The sequence below is a fragment of the Panthera leo genome, chromosome E1 (assembly GCF_018350215.1).
Source record: "Panthera leo isolate Ple1 chromosome E1, P.leo_Ple1_pat1.1, whole genome shotgun sequence".
NCBI lineage: Eukaryota > Metazoa > Chordata > Mammalia > Carnivora > Felidae > Panthera > Panthera leo.
Window position 1 is genome coordinate 9,993,915 of NC_056692.1, and position 7,997 is coordinate 10,001,911.

At 46.6% G+C, this 7,997-nt stretch overlaps 1 long non-coding RNA gene across 1 annotated transcript; it reads right to left on the minus strand.

Annotated features, from left to right (window-relative positions):
• Positions 1 to 6,848: 6,848 nt before the first annotated feature.
• On the minus strand, positions 6,849 to 7,997 carry LOC122207279. Its single transcript, XR_006196753.1, has 2 exons — positions 7,869 to 7,997; positions 6,849 to 7,061 (listed from the first exon to the last, which is right to left on the minus strand). It is a non-coding gene; the product is annotated as an uncharacterized LOC122207279 (long non-coding RNA).

Here is a 7,997-nt window from a genome sequence, read left to right on the forward strand (position 1 = left end):
AAAAGATAGTTAAGTATTGATATCAACTTCTTAAAAAAAGATGATCACCAGCAGCCCAGGCAGCCTGCAGTCAGATTCTGCCAAACTTTAAGGAACAGATAATTCTTCTGCTCCACAGCAGAGAAAACGATGGAAAACTTCCCAACTGATTCGGTGAGGACATAATCAGCATAATTATAAACTCAGACCAAAAAAGGGGGGCAGGAGGGAAAAGTGACCGATCTCGCTTATAAATATAAATGCTAAAACTCTAATTAAATGTTAGCTTATTGAATCTATCAAACAACCCAAAAGTGCATTTTAATTTATGCCAGGATTTTAGTGACCGAAAATCTAGCAGTATAATCACCGATGTTATCAATTTTAAGAAGAAAACTACACAGTCATATCAATACGTGTGATACACAAGCACTTGGGGGGGGGGGTGGGATTCAACACTGACTCCTAACTTTTGAAACTCTTAGTAATTAGGCATAAATGAAAACTTACTTAATATGGTAAGAATATATTTCGTGAAGATCGCATTGGATCACTGCCCTAAAACCGAGCCCGAAACAAACTGTCCTAGCTAACCTTAATAGCCAGGACTGTGCAGACAGTGGTCAATGGAAAATAAGAAGTACAAACATTGGTAAGAGACGTCTGCTCCCTTCGAACAGATGAAGAGAGAGTATTTGCCTACAACAACCAAACAAGTCAACTGAAAAACTATTAAAACGGATAGAGTTTTGTATGAAGGCTCAGCTTCAGATCTAGCCTAAGCTACCAAATTAAACGTGCTTGCTTTCTCAAAGGTACTACGCAAAGCTGTCTTCTGTGGAGTAAGACCTTAAAGTTGACAAACTTGCTCTGTCTCTCCTCCCCCGTCTTAAACGTTGCAAAAGCTTCGTGTTTGCAACCGGATAACCAAAATCTTCTCAAACCAAAATTTGTCCTGAAGAGTTGAGTTGTGCCTCCCCTCAAAAACACGTTATCTCCTGCCTCCAGCTACCGCAGTTACTAATGGATAAGCATGTCAACCAGTCCAACATAATTCTTCCGATAGAGGGCAAGGAAGAGCACCTTCGCAGTAATTTTTTTTTTTTCCCCAAGCCTTATACTGCTTATTATATAAACTTACGTGCTGAAAACTGCAGCTCGCTCAAAATAAAAATGAGATATGCAGGGTCAAACTTCCTTTAAAAAAAAAGGGGGGGGGGGGACCTAAAACTCATTTCATTTCAAACACATTTGGGAAGGAGGTCGTTGCTGTTGCACTCCTGGCAGGCTCCGCATCACCGGGCCACCCCTAAGCATCCAAACGGTCCCCCAGGGCTCACAGGTGCACTGCGCTGTGGCACCGCCGGCTGACCCGGGAGACGCACGGCCAGCGCCTTCCCCGGTCACCCCAGGCCAACAGGGGGATCGGAGCTCTGTGGACGCGGAGGATGGCCAAGGGTTAGCCGGTCCCCGACATACACGCATCCCCCGGACAGCACCAGGAGAAAGGTGCGGGAGGCTCCGGGGGCCGGGAGAGCCCCGGCCGGGCGTGCCCAGGCACCTGTCCCACCGCGGCGAGGGTTGGGGGCGCCTCTCAGGGCCGCAGTCCTCTGGGGTCACCTGGCCCTCTGTCCTGGGCTCCTACGCCAACCCCTGGGGCCCAGAAGGGAGGGGGGCGGCCCCCTGCCGCTGCCACCTGCGGCACCGGTCCCGCAGTTCCCGGGCTTGGTGGGCAGGACAGGGTAGGAGGTCCGTCCCGGGCTGGGGGCGGGACCCGCCGGGCGGTGGGGGACCGGGGCCACCGCAGCGACAACGGCAACAGCGCGTCTTCCGTCTCGGACGGACAGTCCTGCGCCCCGCTGCCTGGACCCTCGGACCCCAGGGTTCGCCCGCCCGACCCGGGAAGACGACGCAGCTGAGGCGCAAAAGAGCCGGCGACCAGCGCGGCGCCTACTCACCGGCTCCGCTCGCTCCCGCCGCGCCGCCGCAGCCCGCAGCCGCCGCGGCTCCCCGAGCTCACGGATGCTCCACGAAAGGTCCCTGGGATCCTACCCGCGCCTCCCGCAGCCGCCTCCAGGGGGCGGGCGAGAGCCGGCGCGAGGCATCCTGGGAGATGTAGTCCTGCGCCCCCTGCACATTCACCCTCGCAGCTCTCCATCCACGAACTGGTGGTGGTGTTTCTTCCCCCGCGCTTCCTCTCTGTCTCCCTCAGGGGCTCACCTCCGCTTGTAGCTAATAAGTGTGGGAACGCTCCAGTCGAGCCCTGGGCCACCTCTCCTCGCTCTAGATCAGTGGTTCTCAAAATGTGGTGGTACCTGCACCAGCAGCTTCAGCATCGTCTGGGAACTTGGTAAAAATGACAATTCTCCATCACAGGGAGGCTATTCAGTTTTTCCTGTATTAAAATCTGGGGGTGAGGCCCAGAAATCTGCATTTTGAAAACCCTTCGAGTGATCATAATTGCTCTCCACACCCTTGCCAAGGTACTTGCCCCTCTATCGCCCCCTTGCCAAGGTACTTAACATTACACTTGTGGCATTAGTTACCCACACACATACACCCGTATATCCTTGCGTACACTGGGGGAGACCCAGACAGTTTATGTCCCAACCCAGACCTCTCCTCTGACCCCAGACCTCTCCTCTGACCCCAGCCCTCATTGTTTCAATGTCCACCCAACATCTCCTCCAGGATGCCTCTGAGACACCTGAAATCCACCGGATCACGACAAAATTCATGATCTTTACTTCCCTCCATCTAGTTCTCCTCCATTGTGCCTATGGCCACAGGCTAAAAACTGCCCACTGCAGTTATAGACATGGAAGCCACTTGAAACCGTAGTGAAAGCTACAGGGGTGGAATGCCAAGAACCCTGAGTCATAGATGAAGGAGAGAGGAGGGAGGAATAGAGGAGGCAGGATGAATAACCAATTTCTGCAAGATGTGGTGGGGAAGGGAAGAAGAGGTACTGATGGCTGGGGATGGAAGCGTGGCTGAGGAAGGATTTTTTTAAAGACGTTTAAATATTTATGAAAAGAATCCAGTTGAGAAAGAGCTTCTGACCATACAGGAGAGGAAAGGGTTTTTCATACTGTATGATTCCTGAAAAGATTGTATATATGTGAGGGTGGAGGTGGAGTCCCAGGCACAAGCAGAAGGATGAGCCTCGACTAGTGGTTCTCAACCAGGGGGGATTTACCTCCCACCCCGACCCAGGAAAATGTGCTAATGTCAGGAGACATTTTTGATTGTGACTAGGGGTGCTATTGGCATCTAATGGGTAGAGGCCAGGGATGCTGCTAAATATTCTGCAATGCACAGGGGCGCCTGGGTGGCTCAGTCGGTTAAGCGTCCGACTTCAGCTCAGGTCACGATCTCGCGGTCCGTGGGTTCGAGCCCCGCGTCGGGCTCTGGGCTGATGGCTCAGAGCCTGGAGCCTGCTTCTGATTCTGTGTCTCCCTCTCTCTCTGCCCCTCCCCCGTTCATGCTCTGTCTCTCTCTGTCTCAAAAATAAATAAACGTTAAACAAAAATTAAAAAAAAATATTCTGCAATGCACAACTATACACACACACACACACACACACACACACACACACACCAAAGAATGTTCCAGCCTAAAATGTCAATGATGCTGAAATTGAGAAGTCCTGGCTTGGACAGCAGCCTGTTCTGTTGTATGAGGCAGGAAGAAAGAAAGAAGAAAAAGCCAGAGTTTTCTCTGGAAAGGAAGAGAGGGAGTTGTCTATGAGGATAGATAGGTGTGGTGTGTGTGTGTGTGTGTGTGTGTGTGTGTATCAAATGCTGAATCATAGGAGCTAAGCTGCATAAGAAGAGAAGTAGGAGAGGGAGAGAGCTGAATGGTGGAGAAGAAGTGGGTTCAACAGACTGGGAATCTTGATGGGGGTCCGAGATTTATTTATCTTATTGGAGTAATCAAAGAAGCAACCTGGCGGGGCGCCTGGGTGGCGCAGTCGGTTGAGCGTCCGACTTCAGCCAGGTCACGATCTCGCGGTCCGTGAGTTCGAGGCTCTGGGCTGATGGCTCAGAGCCTGGAGCCTGTTTCCGATTCTGTGTCTCCCTCTCTCTCTGCCCCTCCCCCGTTCATGCTCTGTCTCTCTCTGTCCCAAAAATAAATAAAAAACGTTGAAAAAAAAAATTTAAAAAAAAAAAGAAGCAACCTGGAAAGGAATTTCCGGTAAGAGAATAGAGATGGTTGCTGATGACCAGGTCAGGATGTGAGGACAGATGGCTAATGTGGAGTGGAGGCAGGCCACTGAGTACCCTTATGTAGTTTGCACAGTGAGCAGCACAGCCCTGCTGGAGTAGTGGGGTGAATAGAGGAGGTGAGGTCATACACATGGATGTGGAAACAGCCATACACATAGCAGATCACTTTTTACATTACTATGAGTGACATCTTTGGTGAATAAGAGAGTAGAAAGATGGGGTACCTGGGTGGCTCAGTTGGTTAGGCATCCAGCTTCAGCTCAGGTCATGATCTCATGGTTCATGAGTTCGAGTCCTGCATCAGGCTCTGTGCTGACAGCTCAGAGCCTAGAGCCAGCTTCAGATTCTCTGTCTCCTTCTCTCTCTGCCCCTCCCCCACTCACATTCTGTCTCTCTCTCTCTCTCAAAAATAAACGTTAAAAAATAAATAAATAAATAAAATAATCTTTATAAACAAGTAAACAAATAAATAAATAAATTTTAAGAGAGGGTGGTAGAGTTCTAAAACTTCCACGGGTTAGAGTCTTTTGTTTCTGACCGGGTTTAATTAAAGTTTAGTTTTGTTTCATTGTGATCAGAGATCAGAGATCAATGTTGTCTTACTACTTTGCATCTTTTAAATACTTGAGTTTTCTTTGCGGCCTAAACTAGAGTCAATTTTTGTGAATGCTTTAAGGGCCCTGGAGAGGAATGCATATTCCGTTTTTGGCATACAGATTTTAACACATATCAATGAAATATAACTTATTAATTATGTCATGTGAACCTTCCATGTCCTTAAATGTATTTTGACCTGATATAATCTGAGAGAAGTAAATTAAACCCTTTATACTATCTGGGAGCCTGGGTGGCTCAGTCAGTTGAGTGTCCAACTTCAGCTCAGGTCACCATCTCTGGGGTCGCGAGTTCAAGCCCCGCATCAGGCTTGCTGCTGTCAGCACAGAGCCCCCTTCAGGTGTTCTGTCCCCCTCTCTCTCTCTCTGCCCTCCCCCACTCATGTTCTCTCTCAAAAATAAAATAAACATTAAAAAAAAACTTTACTACTATTGCGTTTTTATTTCTCCTTATTTCTGTGGAGTCCTGCTTTGTAAATGATGATGCTATGTTATCTGTGCACAAATATCCTTATATTCTTGTGAATTGTCCCTTTAAATTATAAAATGACCTTTGTCTCATTTGATGTTTTTGACCTTTGCCCTGACTTTAACCTTGTCCGATGTTAATGACAAGCCTACTAAATTTTGTTTGCCGTCAGCCCAATACAGCTCTGCCCTTCTGTTTTCATCTTTTCTGAAGCCTTTGTATTAGGCAAATCCCTTGAATCGAACATCAAGTTTTGTTTAGTGATTTCATCTAAAAGTCTTTTTTCTTGGAATAGATGGGTTTAGCCCTATTCATGTAATGGTTATGTTGTTTTATGCTGTGTTTTCACAGCCTTTCAGGTTCCTCTTTACCCTTTTCTTATGTGCTTGGTGTTTGCTTTGCTGTGTTGGGTGTGTTTCTCCCAAGGATTTGGAGGGTTTAAGTTTTATTCAAAAGGTTGCCTTTACAACTGTAATTGTACATAATACCCTCAGTCCTCTACCGCTCCAGACTGTTTCCGTTTACTGCTTGTTGAACAACGGTAACAGAGTACGTTTCCTTTTTCTTTATCCCTCCTGTCTCCACATCCAATGTCAAAGGATTTTATATTTCTTTAATGTTTGCTTTTTTTTGTTGTTTTTTTTTTAATTTTTATTTTTGAGAGAGAGAAAATGAACGGGCAGGGGCACAGAGAGGGGGGGGAACAGAAGATCTGAAGCAGGCTCTGCACTGGCGAGCCCCATGCAAGGCTTGAACTCATGAACCCAGAGATCATGGCCTGAGCCAAAGTTGGTCACTCAACCAACTGAGCCACCCAGGCCACCCCGGTGTCTGCTTTTTTCTTAAAATTAAGTATGTTTACACATACTTCTATTACTTGTTTAAAAATTTTTTTTTCTAATGTTTATTTATTTTTTGAGAGAGGAAGAGACAGAGCACAAGCAGAGGAGGGGCAGAGAGAGAGGGAGACGCAGAATCCCAAGCAGGCTCCAGGCTCTGAGCTGTCAGCACAGAGCCCGATGCTGGACTCAAACTCATGAGCCTTGAGATCATGAACTGAGCCAAAGTCAGATACTTAAACAACTGAGCCACTTGGGCATCCCTTGATCTTTTTTTAATCTGCTTTAAATGAAATATTTCCACCCCTGGCTATAAAAAATGAGGAAATCAATGTGCTTTAAAGACCCCTTCCTTTACTTTCCCTTCTCATCCCAATTTTTGTTAGTTAGACCACTTCTACATTACTGGGTCTGTAAAATCATACATTCTGCTCTGTAATTATCAGCCCCACGTTTGTGTTCATCTGGGTCCTCCAGGGAAGCAGACTCAGAACCCCCAGTGATTTCACCAAAGTGTCCCCACCCCCCTTGCCACACTCTTATTTTGTGGCATCCCATCCTGTGATCCATCCCGTCTCGCGATGTCATCTTGAGATCTCATCTTGTGGAGATCTTGCTTTAGTTTTTTCAAGCACAATTTATGGAAATGATAGGCTCTGAGTTTCTCGCGTTCAAAAACGTTTGTTGCCTTTATCCTGAAAAGGTTTGGCTGCATACGAAATTCTTGGGCGGTACTTTATTTCTTGAGAAATGCATACATATTGCTTCATTGTCTTCTCTGCCACGATGATACCTGAAACCAGCCTGATTTTCTTTTTTTTCTTACAAGCGATGTAAATGCCTTGCTGCCCCAAGAATTACTGCTTTGCTTATGAAATCCATGAACTTCACTGTTACACATTTTGGAATTATCATTGCGGATGGATAGTTCCTGGGAAAAAAATGGATTGGGTGTGTGGATTCAGCTCATCTTTTTAATTTGGTCATTTTTCTTAGATCTTTTTTTTTTTTTCTTTTTTAAGTAATCTCTACACTCAACATGAGGCTGGAACTCATCACCCCAAGATAAAGAGTCGTATGCTTTACCGACTGAGCCATCCAGGGACCCCCAAAACGAATACTAAGAATGAGTCATGTTTTTGTCGTAGGATCACTTAATGACTAGTTCATTCCACAAATTGTTTAGCATACGTTCATTAAGAAACTCTAGGCCAGGTACTGTTCTAGGGGCGCCTGGGTGGCGCAGTCGGTTAAGCGACTTCAGCCAGGTCACGATCTCGTGGTCCGTGAGTTCGAGCCCCGCGTCAGGCTCTGGGCTGATGGCTCGGAGCCTGGAGCCTGTTTCCAATTCTGTGTCTCCCTCTTTCTCTGCCCCTCCCCCGTTCATGCTCTGTCTCTCTCTGTCCCAAAAATAAATAAAAAACATTGAAAAAAAAAATTAAAAAAAAAAAAGAAAAAGAAACTCTAGGCCAGGTACTGTTCTAGGCCCAGGGACTAGAGGTTTTTGTTTTTGTTTTGTTTTGTTTTAAATAAGCTCTATGCCCAACATGGTGCTAGAACTCACCACCCCAAAATCAAGAGTCACATATTCTACCAAATGAGCCAATCAGGCACCACATGTCTCTTAAATCTTTAAATATTTCTTCTAATACATTATTTTCATCTAATTCTAGGGTAAATAAGCACCCTATTCCCATTGTTCGTAGGAAGGATTTTATATATTCGGGTCTACTGTCACCTTGGTGGTAAACTTGGCCAGCTCCTCCTGAGAGATCTAGTTTTCTCCCGTTTGATTTCAGGAGCTTCTGTCAGCCCTCTCTTGTTTCTGTTCATTTGTCTGAGAGAGAGAGAAAGAGAGAGCAGGGAA